We start from the raw sequence: 20,588 nt of genomic DNA, 5'->3' as shown, positions 1-20,588 counted from the left end.
AAACACACAAACAAAAGCTAGTACGGCTACACTGAACACTCCAATAGTTTAAGAACTGGAAAAACTGCCTTAAAATATCTGGCCCTTGTCCTATCTAAGACAATTCACCTCACACCATACCAGTTTACACAGCAGAGAATTACAAAGGAAAGGATTTCGACTACATCCCGAGAATATTAAACACTAACTTCTCCCAAATTCCAAAATGAGGTTCAAGAACACCTGAATAGGACATGCAAAGGAAGGGAGCAAACTCATTTGTGGCTTTGGCTCTTAATGCCCTCACCTTACTAGGGGATAAGAGAAGATAAAATGGAGAGGGCAGGAGTGATGGGAATTTGGGGTATTTCTTAGAGCAAAGTTATTGTGCATCTTAGACACCCACTGACCACAAACATACACCCAATGCTAGTAGAGACCAGGAGATTTTCCTTTGAAAAGAGTGCAGAATTTTGGCAATTTTACAGGACTAAACATGTTAATATAATAAAGGTATATTATGAATTGAGACTGGGTGGGGGATTAGAGTCATCAAAGGGTATTTTATTATCTGACAACATCCAGAAAAATGTCATAATTGTGTTCAGAAAGGTGGGCAAGAACTATCCTATAGACAATGGCTACGCAGGGACAATCGTTAAAGAAAATATAATTTCTGATTACACCCAGTTAGTCCCACTTGTTCAATGTACATATTATACTGTATTTCAAGGACCAAAATTTGCTTTATAATTAAACTTGCAGAACCCTCCATATGCTCAAATCTCCTACATGCCCATTTTCTGGCAAAATTAAATCTAATTCAGGAATTTAAAGAGGAGTGTCTCCTCCTTAATTCTATTCTCATTGAGTAATGTTTGTTATTTAATATATGAATATCTCTATGGGTCTCGATGGTAACAAAGAAGTGTTTTGGTAGGGATTGGAAAGGTTAGGATGATCGAAAGGGAGATAAGAATTATTATTATTTTTTAAAAATTCCAGGGCCCCTGCCAATATTTTGGAAACCTGTCCTTCTCTAAGCTTATGATTTTATTTAACTGCAAATTTTTAAAAAGGAAAAGCTCCCTCAGTGGAGAAGACTACCTTGTAATGAGGACAATTCTGAACCATTTTGTGATATGTTGGCAAAGAATTAATGTTAAGGGGTTTATTCTTTTGTTAAGCTTAGACTGAGGACTGAGTAGTAAAAAGTATAATAGCTAATTCTTATTAAGTACTTACAATGTGCTAAGCTCTGAGCTGAGCTCTTTACATGGATATGTTACTTAGCCCTCACGACAACCCTACATAGTAGGTCCTCTTTCCCTTATCATCCTCTTTACTTAATTGAGGAAACTAGAGTGCAAGAAGTTAGGTAAATGTCTCAAGGTCATACAGAATTAAAATTGTATTGAATGACTCTAGACCCCATGTTCTTAATCATTTTGCTCATATCTCTCTCGCTTTTCTATGTTCCAAACATAGCTTGGTTGGAGCATCCAAGAATTCTAATAAAATAAATGTGTGTTTGATCTGTGAGTTTGTGCATGTGTGGTGTGTGTTTGGGTGGAGTGTGTTTCCATAAATCCTACAGAATTCTAAGTAACCTAATCCTTCCTGTCAAGACCCTGTAGGATCACTTTTCTTCTTTATGAGCTTATCCAAAGTAAAAGTAGTCATCTCAAACACCTATCTCTTAAACATGAAATTTATTACCCATATATAAAAGGATAATTCTTACAGGGGTATCCCATGTAGTAAGATCAAGTCTCAGCTTGTGCTGTCTTGGAAGACTGGGAGTTTTTTGGAGCTGCTTCCTTTGCTTGCCATCGCTCCACAGTTTTTGCCCGTCCTGCTTCTGGCCTTTGGAGTTGTCAAGTATGGGTGCTGAATGAGTGTGATTCTATGTCTGGGTGCCTAAGACTGGGCTGGATGGGCTATTTGCTTTGAGACTCCACCTTTCCCTCTGAGATCACAGAATATAGGTTGGTGCAAAGGCACCTTCTATTGGCTAACCCAAAAATCTAACCTACACTACGAGTCTCCCATTTCTTCCAGGTCTACCACTATCCTGTGCAGCACCTTTGTATGAATTAGAAAAAGGTCATTCTTCCTCTGGAGGGAAAAGAAAGAGGAGAGCACAGGTTAGATTTCATCACCAGCTGTGTGTCCTTCTGCAGTAAACACCTTGCACAAACACATGCGGCAGCTATGCATGCACACTGCACAGCTACAAAAAATGAGAACTCATGTCTCAGATGCTTTATATTTCTAGTTAACAGCGCTATTCAACAGTTATACCTCATAGTTAGAAGAGCCCTAAGTGGAAAATATGAAACCAGCTTGGTTGATGGAAATATTTGGGGAAAAAAAATAGGATTTGCTTCCTTCTATTTGTCCTGCCCATTTCAAGCAAGGCGTTCCACTTTGGGATCTTTTCTTCTTCCTCTAGTTTAATGGTTCTCAACTTTGGCTGGAGATTAGAATCACCTGAAGAACTTGGAAAACAATTGCTCCTCAGGCTGAACTCCAGACCAGTTAGGTCAGAAACTCTAAGGGAGGACCCAGGCTTGTTTATTTTTTAAGTGCTTCAAGTAATTCCAACTAGCGAAGTTGAGAATCACTGCTGACGTAAATAAACAACTGACTTGTGAGGCAGTGTAAGGATAAAACTATGCAGTCTGCTCCCTTCCCTCAGACCAGACCTCATTGTAATGAGTTTGTGTGACTTAAACTATGTATAACATAAAAGGTCCGTTTTATTATTTCAAAATTCTTAACTACAGAATTCAACTCAAGTCAATTAACTTTCTTTCTTCAACAAGATTATCAAACTGGCTAAATCCACAATGTTTCTAATCAATTAAACAATGTACTGTAGTAATTACATTTCTAGAAAGTTCTAGCAAAGTAGCAGCAAATGAACATTATCTGGGTGTAAAAGAGCAGCTTTCCACAACATGAATATTCCTGAAGAAATTATTAGACCTAGAATAGTCTTTTTTTTTTAACCTTTAACTATAATAATTACCAAAAAGAAAGTTTAGCACCAAATCAATAGTTCCCTTTGAAAAATAACTGTTTAAATAATTTGTAAGTGATCCATCTGCAGAAGATATAATGGTACAAATAACAATGTCATTTCTAGGCCTCAGTACTATCATAGTGTATCAGCAAACCACAGTTAACAGAACAAATATTTTTGGCTGTGGAGAGGTAGGCTCTCCAAATACAAATTAATCTCCTAAATGGATTTTCCTTACCTTCATGAAAAATGCATTATGGGCTCTTAAGTCACACTCAACACATTGTTAGGTTTTTATATGATGTGGGGTTGGCACAAAGATGATTTTTCTTTCACACTGTGGGTAAGAAAAACAATGAGCTGGGTGGTTTGGAGCCAGACTATTTAATCACTAGGTAAAGACTGGTTACCAAGAGAAGCTGCATTATTCTTAAGCTCCCTCTTTCTGCAAGAGCCCCTTAAAGTTTGTTGAGAGGTAAAAAGAAATTGCATTAATGGGGTTAACATTTGTAAAATTTTAAAAGTATCAAAATACTTGTCTCAGTTGACCTCTTTATTAATTGTTTTGATTTTCTTAAAAGCTCATTAAAGGAAAATTGTCCTGACACAGCCACAAGGCTGTTCACGCCCAGCCTTTCTTTTATAATTATAATTATTTCTAAGTATCATTTCCTGTGCATGTGTTTACTGTCAGAGATGTACTATGTAAATGGATATTCATTCAGTCAATCTACATGGACTTAGTAACGAAGTTACCAAGTTTATACCGCCAGATACTTCAAGATGGACAAAGGAAATTTGTTGCCATGCCCCTTAGAGTATTAAATCAGAGAGGCAGGCAGCCATAAGAGTTTAGTAAGAATTTTTAGAGGGCAGATGTGTGTCACTCATGAAGCTTAAGTCTACATGTGAGTTTTACGGTAGAACCTGCCTTGACTTTTCTTCAGTTTTCTCCGTTTTGGTTGCGTAATACTGTTTTAAAACCACTGAGTTTTTATTTTCTTTTAAGAAGAAGTCAACAATCAGCCTTCACCTGGGCCAAATTAGTCAACATAGATCAGAGCTGAACCCATGCCCTAGAAGTGAACATAACTTTTCCTGGGAGAAATTACCTGGTAGCAGAACTACAAGGTGAGAGAATTTTACAGCTGTGCAGAGCATTCCTCTTTGAAATGACAGGAGCCACATCCAGTTTGCAACTATTTCTTTCAGCAACTATTGCTACTGTCTAGCATTGCTGTTTCTAAGGATCTGGGTTTGAAAATCATTGGTAACAATGTCAAGAATTCATAGGATCTCTGAATTTTAGGCAAAGTGTTTTCTAAATATATCCCACAAATAATTTACATGACCTAGATATTTTTGGCTGTCAACTTGTAGTATCACTATATTTCATCACAAAACCAAGTGAAGAAGAGCTAGGAGGGCATTTCAAAATTTTATGAGCGTTCAGCTAAGTATGGAACTGGAATGATCATATTCAAATTAAAGAGGTAATTTAAATGATGGTGCAGAACTACTGCTGTGACTATTGTGTCTTAGAGTAATTGGTTTTAGCTACATAACACTGGAACTACGTTTTTCAATTAACCATGCAGCAACCCATGCATTTTGTGAGAGTTTATCACTGAACTCTAAACTCATGTAAAATCTAATGCATAACGTGGCCTTAATTTCCCAAATTTCACAGTTAACAACTTTTCTAGTATAGAGGCTAAAAGTCAACACTCCTTTTTACAGTGAACTAAGCTAGTAAAATAAACTATTTTATCTCACAAACACCAGCCTAATTGTTACTTAATTCATTTTCCAAAGAAATGTGTGAAAATACAGAAAACAAGTGAGCCTTTATTTTTACTCCTGCTTCACTCCAATTCATTGTTTACAGAACAGGTGACATAAATTCATATGAATTTCTTACTTGAAACAAAAAACAACAAAAATCTTCAAAGATTTCTCATGATGCTAATAATAAATTCAAATTTTATGTAGGAGCCTAAACAACTTAGAAGAGCTGATCCCTGCCTCACTTGTCAAACTCTGCTTGTACCACAGTTCACTGCTCAGTCTCAGATCATTGGTCACTGCATACTGCAGTAGGCTGAATATGGTCCCCCAAAATGTCCACATCCTAATCTCAAGAACCTGTGAGTATATTACCTTATATGTAAAAGGAAATTTGCAAATATGATCAAGTTAAGGATCTTAAGATAGAAGATTATCCTGGATTATCCAGTTGGGCTCAATACAATCACATATATCCTTAGAAGAGGGAGGCAGGAGGATCAGTCAGAGAGAGAAGATGTAAGGTTGGAAGCAGAGATCAGAGGAGAGAGAAAATGCTGTGATGTTGGCTTCGAAGATGCAGGAAGGGGCCACAAGCCAAGGATTACAAAAGACCTCTAGAAGTTGAAAAAGGTAAGGAAATGAATTCTCCCTTAGATCCTCTAGAAGGAAAGCAAACCTGATGACACGTTGATTTTGGCCAGGGAGACTGATTTCGGACTTCTGACCTCCAGAAATGTATGGTAATAAACTTATAGTGTTTTAAGGCCCTAAATTCATGGTAATTGTTATAGCAGCAATAGGAGAGGAATGCAGCCACATTGCCTTCCTTCATTTTCTAACATACACAAAACTCTTCCCTAACTCAGAGATTTGCAGTGTCTCTGGACTCTGAGATGTGTGAAGGAGAGTCTCTATCTCTTGTTCATCCTTGTCTCATGCATAAACAAGGCACTGGATAGATATTTGTTAAATAAATGAATGACTGATTGGATTAAAACATCAGAAGGTAAACGTGTTTACATGGAAACTCGTTCAGGAGTGTGATTTTTCTTGTTCCACGTAGGATCTATCAGAAAAGTGTAAACAGGATACTTTTCAGTACCAAGGGTATATGATTCTCTGGAAACTTTCTCATCTTTCATTCTCCTAGCTCTGTTTCCGTACAGAGTGCCCTTTACTGAAGTCTTGTAGAAAGAAATCCATGAAAACAATGGGATATTAATCACTCATCTTTCTTCAAAAGTGCTAATTAAATCCCTGATTACTAAAACACGAGCAACCCATCTACCACCCATACCACTAACCATGATATCACCAACTGCTGAGAGCTCAGAGGATTGGAGTGGTCATTATTCTATCAGATATACTTTTGATGAGGGAAAATATTACATGGAGGAATTACATCATGTTTTTCAGAAATGCTGCAAATTGATCCCAACTGGTTTTATGACCAACTGACCGACTTGTGCCAAGGGTTTTCTCTTATAGCTACTCCTACAATCTTGCTACATCTCATCAAATAACCTCCTAGTGTTCAATTAGTTCCAGCAGACAAAATATTGGCCTTCTTTATTAATTTTCTATATAAAATTCTTTGTAGAAACATTGCTAGCATATACTATCACCAACAGAAGGTGATGAATTTGAGCTTTTCTTATTTTAAAAACCGTGTTTTAACATATCCAAGTATGAGCACCTATATGAAAATGCATATGCTGTTCTTTTCTATGCAATATATTAGGAAGGGCCAAGTTTTTGAATCTTGAGTGTTTCTTATTAAATATCTTGACATATAATTTTCATGTGCTGTTGCTGTTTAAACTATGATTTTAAAGATTCATTTGGTTATTTTTTTAAACATGTGAACTACACTTTATTTGTGCAAAGAAACAATTTTAATGTTTAAATATATTTTCAAGCAATGTATGAATATAGAGAAGCTATATGATTTTATTTGTTGAGTGATTCTTATGCCAGGTTTAAAAGTGTAGGATTTTCTTCTTTCACAATGATGTATGAAAAATATTTCCTCTTTTGAAAGGAATGCTTTTATACTAACTGAATTTTTTTGCAAAAAAATACTGTTTATTTTTGTCTAGCTTTAAAATCTTTATATTTATTAAAGTCATACTATACCATTTCTTATTAATGAACTAAAAGTTAGGAATCATTTTCTTCAGGACTATTTATGGAAACTGTCATGACATTATTATAAAGGTCCAGAACCTCTTTTTGGTGGATCTCGTCTTACAAAAATAATATTTTTACAGAAATTGCCCACCTAAAAACAAGACACTATAATCTTTTTAAATATATTCCATTAAGAGTGCAGGGGGACTTTACACTAACTTCTTGATAAGGCAAAATGACTATAAAACAACAAAAAAATAATAAACAGCAAAAAACTCAAATCCAGACTTTTCTACCTAAGGACTGTAATGATACAGGACAGCGAACAAGTGTTTTCTTTGAGTAGCTTAATGAGAGTTACAGGAACAGAAAACTATTTTACTATTAAAGACAAAATACTCATCCCAAAAAAATTGTAACGGAAAAATTTCTGCGGTACATTCAAGACCAGCAAAGGTTATCTCCTGGGATACAGAACATTTAATGGATTTTCAATTCTGTTCTGACCTTTTTTGGTGCTCCATCAGTGTTGTGCAAAATGTCAGGTTTTCGTTAGCTTTCTTTTCTTTTTCCTTAGAAACTCTTGGCCTTTGTAAATTGCTTAGAGGAAGAAAAGATGGCATCTTTCTACAAGAAGTTGAGTTTAGTCGAAGATACTAGAATCCAAAACCTGCAGTGATTACAGCACACCACACCACAGTACACCACAGTGTACACCAAATGTACAACTATCATTTAAAAATTATCTAGTTTGCTACCAAGCTACACAACTTCAGCTGACTCAAATTATATCCGTGCCTTGGAAATAAAACAGTCAGGAGATTAATTTGCCACTAAATGAGGGAGAAAAAAAGATCAGCTGGCACTAGGATTAAAATAGTTTCTTGCTCCAAGTATCCTCTTTTTTAAAAAGTAAGCAGAGACCAGTTAATCAAAATATTTTGAAGTCACTCTTTTGGAGAAGTTTTGTCCTAAGCCTTTTAGTTTTGATGAGTTAATATCTCCGACTTTTTAAATAACAAAATTACTTAACAAATTTAAATTCTATTTTATTGAAACCAAAATATCTGTTAGATTTTCTGGAGCATTGCTGATTGTTCCTCCCTTCAGTGAGAGTCACTGGGGAAATTTATACTCAGCAAAAGAAAATTCTGTAATTTTGATTCTGTTATTGATTAGAAAACAGCAATATGAGAGTTAGGAGAAAAGAGAAATGTCTACAGGGGGCCATAAGTCACTTCGTTTCTCTGAAATAACTGTTAACTTCAGACAACTAGTTGGTTTTGCTCCAGCCTGAGTTTACGTACTAAATTTAGAAGTAGTTTCAAGCCTTATTACTGCATATACAACGTAGACAGCTAATTACCCTCTGTTGAATATTTTAATATGTTCCTTTGTAATACAATTTTTAATGATAGAGAATAAATTAAACTTATATTACAGGAAGAAGGGGAATCTACAAACTAGTGCTTCTTAATTGTTACCAAAGGAAAACTAACAACAGCACATAGATTCAGTGGGAATATTAATAATTCAATCAACAGATGGCTAAGTGTACCTCTGAAAAACGTAGATAAATTAATTCTCACTTGCTCTTATCTATTGGGAGATAAAAGTAGAATTATGACTTTCTATCTTAATATATTTACATGACTTATATACCAAGATATTTCAGTGAAATAATCTGATATAAGTAATAAAAGAGTATAAAGGATTATTCTGCAATTTCTACACCACATAATATCTTTATTGCAATTTAGTTCTAAGAATATCTTACATTATTAAACTTGAAGTTCAGAACTATTCAAGTCTTTGTTACATGAGCTTCTCTCTATCAGTCAATAGGCTATGCTATTGCAAATCACTCTAACATTTCATTGGCTTACAACAAGAAAGGCTTATTTCTCACTCTCAATAATGCTCACCGCAGCTCTGCTCCATATGCTCACTATTCCAACACCCAGGCGAAAGGGGCAGCCTCTATCTCGTATAAGCTGTTCTCATGGCAGAGAGAAAAGAATGATGATGGATCTAGAAGATGCTTTTAAAACATTTGCTCAGACGGGTCACACATTACTTCCATTCACATTTAATTGGCAAAAGGAATTCACATGGCCAAGTCTGATGTCAGTAAGATGAGAAATAAAATTTTCCTACAGGGGTAGTCCCTGCAAGAAGATGCAGCAAAAATTTTGTTGATGATACAATCAATCCCATAATGGTTTTTCTAAAATCAATTTATAAAACTTTTCCCCAGTCCTGAAACTAAGTTCTTAAGACTTTCAGAAACACTTAGAATAGACATGACAGAAAAATGAGGACATATTACAGCCAATTATAAAATATGCTGGCATGTATTTAGATGTTTCCTAGACTGGCTAAAAGTCATAAAACCTGATATTATCACTCAAATGTCTTCCATAAAAGGATAGATATTTTTATTAAACTATTCTTCTGCTTATAGGTCTGGTCTAAGATTTACATGGTTATATCAAAAGATTGTAATGAGAATCAGTTCACTTTCTATTCTGAATCTTTAATCAGTAGCATGGATGAAGACATAAATAAATTTATGCATCATGTATCAATGGGGTGAAAAGTTTTGGAAATAGGGACAGTGGTGTGGCTGCCCTATTATTGAAAATAAAGAGATAGTGATGAGAAATCTTTATATTAAACCCACATTTTAATCCTAAGAGTGGGCTCCTTTAGAATCATTGGCAATATTTTAAGAACAGCTCACAGTTTACTAAATACCAAAGCAATGTCAGAGCAGAAAGATACTGCTCCAACTATGAAGTCATCCAGAGAGCCTACCAATTCATCACCCAAAGCAATCAAGACCAGCTCCAAGCCAAAGAGACGGGGCTGGCAACCGACTTGCTGAAATCAGGACATGGCCCCAGGAGCTCACTCCCAATGCCTGAGAGTGTTTTCTGACTCTTTAAACTCATAAAAAGAAGAGCAAAATTTATTAGTGTTTTAATTTAGATCACATACGAAAAAGTTGTTATTGTTTCTTTTGTGTGTGAGGAAGATTAGCCCTGAGCTAACATCCATTGCCAAGTCTCCTCTTTTTGCTGAGGAAGATTGGCCCTGGGCTAACATCCATGCTCATCTTCCTCTACTCTATATGGGACCCCGCCACAGCATGGCTTGACAGGTGGTGCGTCAGTCCGCGCCCGGGATCAGAACCTGTAAACCCTGGGCAGCCTAAGCCGATAGTGTGAACTTAACCGCTACACCACCTGGCTGGCTCCTACAAAGTTACTTTAATACCTTTGTAAATCATGGTCTCCCTACTATATTCTTTCTTCATCTGCTTTATTTCTTGTCTGAGGATCCTAATCATCTCTATTCCTTGGTCAAAAATAGAAATAAAAAAAAAACACAATAACTACACTCCAAAATATCTTCTCTCTCCTGTATTTAGGGATCACATATACAAAGAATTATATCGTTCATTTTCTATATTAGCCTCCATTCTTTACACAAGAAATCCAAAATAGGAAAATATAATTTATCACTTTGAAGCAAATTTTAATTAGATGTCTTAAATTATTCTCTTTTCCATTGAGAGATGATTTATTCAGTCTTTTGAAAGATTTGTAAGAAAGAATCTACACATGCAAGAATATCGAGTGCTGAAAATAAGGTAACTGTGAGGCAATCCTAAATATATTTGCATTTTACTTTACAGGCTACATTTGTGTTTTTATATAGTCTATTTAATTGAATCTCTCAGTCATTAGGAGGATTGAAGACACTGTCATTCAGAAAACTTGAGCAACTAGATATAGTGGCAACGTGATTTTTTTAATTTTTTAAATTTTATTAAGGTCGTATTGACTTATAACACTGTAAATTTCAAGTGTACATTATTACATTTCAGTTTCTGTATAGACTGCATCCTGTTCATCACGAATGGTCTAGTTTTCATCCGTCACCGTACATATATGCCCCTTTATCGCTTTCGCCCTCCCCCAACCTGCTTTCCCTCTGGTAGGCAATGTGATTTTTAAAGGAAGATATGAGATGAGAGCAAATTCGAAGCTGAGTTTGCTCCATAACCCCAACTGCTAAGAGGTTGTGTTGAGTGCAACGGGGCCCAATAGGCAGTGTCAAGGGAGCACACCTCCCACTCCCCAATACCCCATCCCATTACACACCCAAGAGAAAAGCTCTGACATTTTTTGTTAATGTGTTTTATACACTGTGCTTCAAATATCATTCGAATCAAGTGTTTTCCTCTTTCTTCGCCATTGCTGGGCCTTTCAGGTATAGTTGCAGTTATTGTGAAACATCGTTTGGCTAAGTATGCTCAGGAGGAAATAGGAAGGAAATAAATCAACACAATAAGTACACATGTAATCAAATAAGAGAAAGAAAAATGAGAATTCCAGTACAATATTGTAATAGCTTTGTAAGAACTCTTAGAAGATAAATGCTGTTTTGTAGTTAGAAACCCCAGCTTCCTCTGATGTCCGAGCATGACGTCATTTTCAATTTGCAGACATTGGGCACAAGGAAACTCAGAATTTTATAACAATAGAGTTCCCTAAATAAGCATGCTCTGTAATAAATAAAGCTTTTCTTGTTTGTTTGTTTGTTTCTAGGCCACAGTTATTTTCACTGTAATACTCTATGTCCGATAAGAGAAAGGAGATTACACAATGTAATTTATACAACTCTCAGAAACAGGAAAATAATTAATTTATAAACAATGGCAGTCAGCTAATGCTAATTTAGTATTTAATGCCGGTAATCTTTGATAATGTGACTATTAAAGAGTAGTTCCTAATGTGAGCTTCGTTTACTATAATTTAGCATTACTGAAGTGAGCGCTAAATCAAAACGTGCACTTTTGAACAAAGTGTGAAAAATGTTTAATCCTTATTAATTGTTCTTATGGTGACTTGCCTGAAAATGTACCTTCTCTTTGCTCAGCACAGTTCTATTCTTTGGAACTTTTTTGTAAAGTATGAAATGTTTTAAGAAGAAAATCATTTTGGAAAATTAAAATTAACTTTTCGAAGGCGCTATTATTTACTCTATTATTGTGAAGAACTCCAGGAAGACTTTCCTGTCCTGAGAGTGCCACTGCCTTGTGATCATGTATTCTTATAGCAGCATTTTTTAAAAATCAGCACTTTTAGGTTTTAAAGGTAAAATTAAAAGCTACATTTTTTTGTTTGTTTGTGAGGAGATCAGGCCTGTGCTAACATCTGCCAATCCTCCTCTTTTTTTGCCGAGGAAGACTGGCCCTGGGCTAACATCCGTGCCCATCTTTCTCCACTTTATATGGGACTCAGCCACAGCATGGCTTGCCAAGCGGTGCGTCGGTTTGCGCCGGCAAACCCCAGGCCCCCGCAGTGGAGCGCACGCACTGAACTGCTTTAGCCACCGGGCCAGCCCCTAAAAGCTACATTTTTGAGAGATGACTGTGCCCACATAAAATACTGTAAGGAAAAGGTAAAATATTTATACTTTTATGAGTAATTGATGCTTTTATAGTTTTTTATTACCCTGGAAAGGGATTATAATCCATTTAAGGCTTTATATTTCAGAGAAGATTCATTTGTAGGTTTTCATTTGTTTACCCAGGCATTATATTTTCTTTTTTTCCCCGAGTTTCGTTGAGATATAATTGACATAGAACATTGCATTAGTTTAAGGTGTACAACATAATGATTGATATACGTATATATTGTGAAATGATCACCACAATAAGTCTAGTTAACATCCATCACCTCATAGTTATAAATTTTTTTTTCTTGTGATGAGAACTTTTAAGATCTGCTCTCATAGCAACTTTCAAATATACAATACAGTGATAAAACTATAGTCACATGCTGTTCATGACATCCCCAGAGCTTACTTCTCTTATAACTGGAAATTTTTGCCCACCTTCATTCATTTCCCCCACCCCCCACCTCTGGCAACCACCAATCTGTTCTCTATTTCTATGAGTTTGTTTTTTTTTTAATTCCATGTATAAGTGAGATCATACAGTATTTGTCTTTCTCTATCTGACTTATTTCACTTGAAGCTTTTTTTAAGTATTTTTTTATTTCACAATAAAAATTGATGAGCAATAATATTACACACACGATTCCCCTTCACAAGAACAATGATTCTCCCGGAGACCATATGATGATTTATAACTCTGGTACTTGAGGAAAGTACTAAATTGGCTGTTCTAGAAATCATTATGTTAACTGAACTGGTCGCCATTTATGCCTGGAGTGCAACTTTTCTGGCTGCAAACTGCAAGGAAACACAATCTCATCTCAATATAAGAGAAATCTTAGCTTTAGAAAAGTAAAACAATGTGATCAAAATGGACTTCTGAAAAAAATACACTTATGACAAAAAATATTTGAAAATTTGAACGATTACCTCAAGTCCAGTGAAGAGTACGGATGTAGCGATATATCATGGTCCCACACATTGCTGTCTAGACGCAAACCCCTAAGCTTTTCCACTTAGAACCTTATATATAAACTGCCTTCGAGGCTTGTAATGATATCAGAAAGATCTTTCAAATTCATTTGCCTCTTCTGTGGAGTAAAAAGCTTATACTTTTATACCAGGAATATTAGAGGATTGGTTTAGTATCTTTTCTACTCATTTGACTAGACACCAGATCAGATTCCACTAGTCTGACAACAGAAATTGCAGCCTCAGGATTAAAATCATTGTAGATGCTTATGAAAAGTTTGCAGAGAAATGATCCGCTTCATCTTTCTCATTGCTGATAAAGTTCTGATTATGTGTGAGACACCTTATGTTCTAAGCCCTTTACATAAATTAATCCATTCAATCTTCACGTCATCTTATGAATAGGTATTGTTATCACCCTCATTGTGCACAGAGAGGAATAGCAAAGAGGAAGTAATGCCAGAAGCACGTTGATTCATGATCAGCTTCTTAGCTGTAGAGGAACAGGGGAAAGAGCCAGATGCGTAAGCCACGTAGTGGGAGAACATGGCAAGGATACACCATGTTAAGATCTGGAGGCAAAGTTAGGGCATAGTCACCAGGAGAGAACCTTGATTAACTTGAAAGTCATCGGTACACTTAGTAGCAAAGCTGACTTTGGACTCAGAGACACCCGGGGTTAAATTCCAGTTCTCCTCTTTGTCGGTTATGTGACTTTGAACAAGGCCCTAACCCTCAATTTCCTCATATGCAAATCAGAGAATAAAATTACTTCTTATGATAGTTGTGAGAAAAATAAAAACAATTCATTCAGTTAAGTAGTATAATGTACATAAGGTGCTTAGCATGTTCTGATGATCTCTCTACATTGCTCTTTATTTTTAGCTTTTTGATGTCCTGTTTTCTTTACAGCTCCTTTAATATTGGTTCCTAATTTCCAATAACATTCACTATTGCCAGATTAATATTCCAGCATCATTATTTTTAGCATGACCATTTCTGGCCCAATGTGCCTCAAATACCTGCACTTTAATGTTGAAGATGTCAACGCTAGCGTTTCATTCTTTCCACATTTTATCATAACATACTGGGGGGAAAAAAAAAACCTCCAAATGGGGTTGAGAAGTCTATTTAGAGAGAAGCATTAACTCCACCAGTTATGAACGGCAACTTTGAGCAGGTTTCTTTAAGTCTACCTTTTCCCCTTGGTAAAACGTGATCCTTATTTTTGACTGATCAACCTCACAGGTGTGATATAATGTTCAAATTAGATAACTCATTTGAAAAGTCTTTGAAAGCTGAAAAGACATATGGAAGTAGTAGTAGTAGAAAAAGAATGAGCTTTGAAATCCAGTTCAAACCCAGTTCAAATCCTAGCTCTGGCCCTTATCAACCTTGTGGTGATTAGAAGTCACTTAATCTCTTTAATCCTCAGCATTTATAACTCAAATCGGGAAGAATAATATCTACTTTCAAAGAACTAAAACGTATTGCCAAATATTGCTTTGTTTTTTAATTTTTTTTTTTTTTTTTTTTTTTTGTGAGGCAGACTAGCCCTGAGCTAACATCTGTTGCCAATTCTCCTCTTTTTGCTGAGGAAGATTGGCCGTGGGCTAACATCCATGCCTGCCTTCCTCTACTTTATATGGGATGCCGCCACAGCACGGCTTGACAAGTGGTGCGTCAGTGCGCACCCGGGATCCGAACCCGCGAACCCCCGGCCGCCAAAGCAGAATGGGCGAACTTAACCACTAAGCCACCGGGCTGGCCCCTGTTTCTTAATTTTTGACCCAGTGTCTCTTATGTATAAGTCAAGTTGTCCCTGGGACTTGGACATTATTTCACACCATTCTCATATGCTCCCTCATGACCAACACACGCCAACATACAGTAAACGCAAAGCAAAAACAAACCCAAGCAAAAGCTGGTAGAATAGTGATCATCATTCTCCAAACCTTTAGTCAGCACCTACCTTGATTCTAACAGATTCCTGATTCTAAAGGAACCGAATTCATTAGAGTCTTAAAATAAAAATGAAGGAGAAATTCCTTTGTAGTCCATGACGATGTAATTATGTAGCACAGCTATAAGGAATGAAAATTTGTTTACTATGACATGATTTCATTGCATTTGAATTGTGTAGAGAATGGATGACAGCAAAGTCTAGACAGCTGTCATAAAATGGGATGAAACGGGCTGGCTGCCAGTAGTGAGGGCAAACATCAAACATTGGCTTAGCCGTGGACTTGAGAGAAAAAAAAAAACTGACAAGCCAGCCTGGTTTGATGCAGGGAGGTATTAGTTCAGCGCTTTAAACCAAAGAATCAGTCATGATGCTGAATGCAAAAGGGAGGGTCACAAATGATGATAATAATGACAAGAATATGACAGGCTTGAAGAGTAATGGCTTACAATTGTATATCAAAGAAACATCTGAAGGTAAACTGAGTGAGAAAGTTATTTGCTTATGTTTTTAACTACTACATTGGTACAGCTATTGCAATTACTGAGAAGAGATTTGTTTCAATTATTGAAAAAACTAATCACAAAAGCAAATTAATAATTAAGTGCAATTTCATAGGTATATTTTAATTTCATTATTCTTAGAAATTTTGTAATAGGAATCAAATGTTGGTTTATAAATCCTGATTTAGACTGCGGTTTGCCAGTGCTATAGCTTACACACATTATGTGCTCAATGAATATTCAGTGAGTGTGTGAAAGAAAGATGCTTGCAATAAAGGTTCCTATGGCTCATTCTTCAAAAAGATATACACGAGGAGCCAGCCGGGTGGCGCAAGCAGTTAAGTACACGCGCTCTGCTGCGGCGGCCCGGGGTTCGCCGGTTCGGATCTGGGAGCGCACCCACGCACCACTTGGCAAGCCATGCTGTGGCGGAGTCTCATATAAAGTGGAGGAAGATAGGCACCGATGTTAGCCCAGGGCCAGTCTTCCTCAGCAAAAAAAAAAAAAGAGGATTGGCAGATGTTAGCTCAGGGCTGATCTTCCTCACACACACACACACACACACACACACACACACACACACACACAAAATATATACATGAATAACCAATTCATGAATTGCCTGCCCATCACTTTTTTTGTAAGCCTAATGCCATAAGTCTCTGTTATCAAAACCTTATATGTGTCTTCTAAGATTAAAAAAAAAGTTACTTTGAGCGACTAAAGATATAGTGGAGATGAAATGGTCTGTTTTGTCAAGAACATTTAAGATAGTTTAGAGTAAGATCCCAACACGTCACCACAGGCCCTATGCAATTGCAACACTTCTCCTCAGTCCTCATCTGGAGCCACTCTCCCAGCCCCTCTCCACCGGGCGCTTTTCAGCTCTTGGAACTCAGCGACTCTTCCCCTGTGATGGCTCTGCTCATTCTCCCGCCTCTATGTGAGATGCTCTTTCCCAGCTCGTCACCTGCCAGACTCCTTTTCTTCTAAATCTCAGCCTCAATAGTCACTTTGCAGAGGGCCTTCCCTAACCATCCCTATCAGTAACTTCCTAATCCCATCACATCCTTTTAGAACGAAGAGAACACTCAGTATACTAACTGCAAATTCATTCTCTTTAAATTCTTGTCTTGAGAAGATAAGAACATTTCCTCAATCTCAATAGTATCAAATTGTCAAAAATACTCAAAAAGCTTCAATTTAAAAAAAGGTCATGATTCGCTTTAAGTTGTGTGTGAATATGTGCCTGGATCAGAGAGTTGCAGTCACAGGATATCACGTTTAAACTGTTAGATTTACTGCCATCTTTCATTTTCTGTATTAACTAATCTTGTCTGTAGACTGATATTTTAAAAATACTTTTAATATTAGGGACAGTATTAGAGATTACCTTATCTTAATGAAACCTGTAATTAATATTTTTATACTTGTCTCTGAAATTGCTCCAAAATTCTCAATTATCCCAAAAGGTGAAAGAGATTACTAGGACACATCATGAGAGCTAATATTTTAAGTACTTCAAAAATTTTTTCAGTGTTTGATATTATATGCAAAATGTTTTCTTAATTCTGTTACCCTGGGGCACCCCATTCATTATCCTATATGTTGTCTTTGTTACAGAGTGTTATTAGCAAAACTATTACAGTATTTTACTTTGTTATTGGCCTTTGCTACTTATAAAATAAAATATAACTAAGGTTGGTAGAACCATAAAATAAAACTAAGTTCTCTAATACCATTAAAAAGGTAGCAGAGTTGTCTTCCTAAATGTATTTGTAGTAGAATTCAGTACATACAGATATATTTCATTTGTTTTGTGACATTAATGATGATAATAGCATTTACACTCTCACAATATTAGAGTCTACTTTTCAAGTAACTCACGATTACTGAATCTATAAAAAATATCTTTGCCACTTATTTAATGTAGTATCTTTTAGCAAATACGTAATTTGCTTAAATGAAAGTCTTAACATGTAATATGAAGTTATATTGAATACTCTAGAGGAAATTTACAGAAAAGCCAGGACACAGAGAGGTATTTTATTCAGTTTCACCAGAATAATTAGAAAAATATATGGTTGGAAAACCAAAAATGTTACAAAAAACATGAATCATTTGGTGACTCTTTTTTTCTTCGGTTTTGAATGTCTCCTTTTCACAGAATATAGCCACAAATAGATCCTATAACGATTTGAATTGAAAGGCAAATGGAACTTTGAGATAGCTAGACAACTTGTCAGAGGTAATTGTTCAGTAATTTTGCCCAAATTATACTTCAGTGCTATTTACCACAAACTCAGCAAAACATGATGAATATGGACAACGTCATGTACTTTTTACTGGGGATGACACCAAACTCTGTGAAAAAGCATAATCCTGAAACCAAGTGAACCAGCTTCAAAATAGGTAGTATATCATAGGACAAAGTTGGTAATGGTTAGTTCAGGGCAGCAGCTTTCATATACCAGGAATTTTAACTAAGTCTTACGTAATTAGACAACGTAGCTAGTAAACTGCCTAAATGTTCTTTAAAACTCACTAAACCTATTATTTTCTTATTTTTGAAAATGCAGTAGATTACCAAAGTTTAGGAAGTCATTGATTATGCTGACTGCCCAGGAGACTGCATGTGGAGCACGCATTAAGAATGAATAGAGGGCCGGCCCCGTGGCTTAGCGGTTAAGTGTGTGTGCTCCACTACTGGCGGCCCAGGTTCAGATCCTGGGTGCGCACCGACACACCGCTTCTCCGGCCATGCTGAGGCCGCGTCCCACATACAGCAACTAGAAGGGTATACAACTATGACATACAACTATCTACTGGGGCTTTGGGGAAAAAAAAAACGAGGAGGATTGGCAATAGATGTGAGCTCAGAGCCGGTCTTCCTCAGCAAAAAGAGGAGGATTAGCATGGATGCTAACTCAGGGCTGATTTTCCTCACAAAAAAAAAAAAAAGAATGAATACAAATTTCTTTGGAAATATTGAAATAATTCTCTGAAAACAAGCTATGCAAATTTTGAAGTATTTTAGAAAAGGAAGAGTCTAGTCACCAAAAAGTGCAAACTCCTTAAAGGCAAGAATCATCTTTCTTCACTGGTTCTCCCCAGTGTTTGGCACACAGGGCTGAACAGATGAAAAAAATAAATGCATTACCAAGACTCCCTTACAGTCTAATTTATAAGGCATAGTCATGCTTTTAATTTGATGTCCCACAAATATCTTTTTAAAAGTGGCCATTGAATGCAGAGTGGCCAGGAATTGTGCTTTAATTTGCATAGAAAGCTATCTACAAATTATAGATAATTGACTTGGTCACTTTAAAATCTGTTGAGCATTACTCGGATTCATTCTGTTCTTGATCTGAATCTGCATAAATTTAAGACAATTTCAAATACTAATGTACTTTTTTCTATCTTATAACACTGACAGCCCAAACCATCCTCTTTCAGGAAGCGCTAGTCTATACTCACCGTCCATAAAACTTAGAAGACAAAGATAATTCTGGTTTTGATTCACTCCCCAGTTCCATGTATCAGTGTGTGCAGCATGTGCTATCATAAGCTTTCTGCATGGGTTAAAAGCAATATTTTTAAGACATGAATGGTTTCCTGTTAAATAGAGGATGATTGTCAACTCAAGTTTCTTGATGACAGTTCTGCCAAAGCAAAAAAAGGCAGTATTCCTTTCATTTTCTATTTATCCAAAGCCGTTTCTCAAATTTATCAGTTTCCCATAAAGAGTCTACTTCACCATCTGACTTTTTGACTAGCATTACCCCAGATTCAATACATGGTGTCTTTCTCTTCCCTCAGCCTCATAGCTGTAAAAGAATTAACACATTTTTGGAGTAGGTTATGCTGCGCTTATTGTCTTAATCACGCTGTTTTTCTAAAGAGACATTTCTCTAGAATGTTTTACTTTTCAACTTCAAAGTCAAGTATGAATAACTCTGTTTTTGGCAGAATTCTGTCCCAAGATTGTGCGAACAGAGTAAGAAAAGGATGACTTGAGTAAGCAGACGGCTCTGGCAAGACAGAATCTTATTTTGATCAACATCTGTGCCACGCACAATATGGTTTTAATTTGAAACAGAGAACTCAGTGGCATTGCCAAAGAACTTTGTACATTGTTGGTTGTTTTATTTAGGCTAGAATGGTACACAGATTAAGATCCCAACTTTTTGCCAGAATACCATGGTGACTGCACTTTGTGCTTTGCAACCTAGTTTGGGAATTTGGCAAATTGATTCATAAACTAATAAAATTGGAAATATCCAAATGGGTCACCTGAAAATTATCTGCCTTTATGCAACGTGTTTTTAAACATTCTGTGGGTCTTTCCATTTTAATTATATATCTTCAGATATGCAGGCTCTCTCACAAATGTTTTTAGTATATCTACCTTGAATATATCCCACGTTATATGAGGATTTGGTGAGTCTGTCATTCATTCAGCTTATTCTATTAATAAGTACCTTATTAAACCTAAGAGTCAGGTTACTCATATGATGTCAATGACACATTCGTGAGAATTGCCTACATGATTTCTAACATCACTTTGGGTCTGACTTATGCACATTGTACTGTACATAAAAAGACCTCCTCCAAGAATTTTTATGGTAAATGCCAAAGTATGTCTTTGTACCTTAATCCTAATTCACCACACTCAACTAGAATCCTTTCTGAAATTCTAATATACTTTGAAAAAAGTTTATTAGTGATGTAAAGATGGAGGATAACTATGCTCATT

Source organism: Diceros bicornis, chromosome 11, assembly GCF_020826845.1.
Source record: "Diceros bicornis minor isolate mBicDic1 chromosome 11, mDicBic1.mat.cur, whole genome shotgun sequence".
Lineage (NCBI taxonomy): Eukaryota > Metazoa > Chordata > Mammalia > Perissodactyla > Rhinocerotidae > Diceros > Diceros bicornis.
Note: the sequence above shows the minus strand (reverse complement) of the source record.